Below are 1494 nucleotides of genomic sequence, written 5' to 3'. Positions count from 1 at the left end.
TAAAGTTCGAATTCTCTTCTCCTTCTTCTTTCTATTTCTCTTTTCCTCTGACACCTCAAGGAATCTCTATACTGTGACATAGAGGATTCCACATTTTCTTGTTCTCTTCTCTTTCATATGAGCAGGAGCAGAGACAAAGGCATTCTTGTTGAAGCTGATCCTGAACCCGAAAGGACCTTGAAGAGAAAGCTAAGAGAAGCCAAAGCACAACTCTCTTTAGAGGACCTGACCGAATTCTTCAAAGAAGAAAAAGACATGGCAGCCGAAAACAACAATAATGCAAACAATGCAAGGAAGGTGCTGGGTGACTTTACTGCACCTACTCCTGATTTTTATGGGAGAAGCATCTCTATCCCTGCCATTGGAGCAAACAACTTTGAGCTTAAGCCTCAATTAGTTTCTCTAATGCAACAGAATTGCAAATTCCATGGACTTCCAATGGAAGATCCTCATCAGTTCTTAGCTGAATTCTTGCAAATCTGTGACACAGTCAAGACTAATGGGGTTGACCCTGAGGTCTATAGACTGATGCTATTCCCTTTTGCTGTAAGAGACAGAGCTAGGATATGGTTGGACTCTCAACCTAAAGAAAGCCTGGACTCTTGGGAAAAGCTAGTCAATGCCTTCTTGGCAAAGTTCTTTCCACCACAAAGATGGAGTAAGCTTAGAGTGGAAGTCTAAACCTTCAGACAGAAGGATGGAGAATCCCTCTATGAAGCTTGGGAAAGATACAAACAATTAATCAGAAAATGTCCATCTGACATGCTTTCTGAATGGAGCATCATAGGTATTTTCTATGATGGTCTCTCTGAACTATCCAAGATGTCTTTGGATAGCTCTGCTGGAGGATCTCTTCATTTGAAGAAGACGCCTACAGAGGCTCAAGAGCTCATTGAGATGGTTGCAAATAACCAATTCATGTACACTTCTGAAAGGAATGCTGTGAACAATGGGACTAGTCAGAAGAAAGGAGTTCTTGAGATTGACACTCTGAATGCCATATTGGCTCAGAATAAAATATTGACTCAACAAGTCAATTTGATTTCTCAAAGACTGTCTGGAATGCAGAATGCACCAAGCAGTACTAAGGATGCTTCATTTGAGGAAGAAGCCTATGATCCTGAGAACCCTTCAATGGAAGAGGTGAATTACCTAGGAGAACCCTATGGAAACACCTATAATTCTTCATGGAGAAATCACCCAAATTTCTCATGGAAGAATCAAGAGAGACCTCAACAAGGTTTCAACAACAATAATGGTGGAAGAAACAAGTTTAGCAATGGCAAGCCTTTTCCATCATCTTCTCAGCAACAGACAGAGAATTCTAAGCAGAACCCCTCTGACTTAGCAACCATGGTCTCTGATCTAATCAAAACCACTCAAAGTTTCATGACTGAAACAAGGTCTTCCATTAGGAATTTGGAAGCACAAGTGGGACAGCTGAGTAAGAAAATTACTGAACTCCCTCCAAGCACTCTTCCAAGCAATACAGAA

At 41.1% G+C, this 1494-nt stretch overlaps 1 non-coding gene across 1 annotated transcript; it reads right to left on the bottom strand.

Annotated features, from left to right (window-relative positions):
* Window positions 1–660: 660 nt before the first annotated feature.
* On the bottom strand, window positions 661–764 carry LOC130952985 (small nucleolar RNA R71). Its single transcript, XR_009075159.1, has one exon. It is a non-coding gene; the product is annotated as a small nucleolar RNA R71 (small nucleolar RNA).
* Between the last annotated feature and the right edge of the window lie 730 nt (window positions 765–1494).

This window comes from Arachis stenosperma, chromosome 9, assembly GCF_014773155.1.
Source record: "Arachis stenosperma cultivar V10309 chromosome 9, arast.V10309.gnm1.PFL2, whole genome shotgun sequence".
Classification (NCBI taxonomy): Eukaryota; Viridiplantae; Streptophyta; class Magnoliopsida; order Fabales; family Fabaceae; genus Arachis; species Arachis stenosperma.
This window is presented reverse-complemented; position numbering and strand designations above follow the sequence as displayed.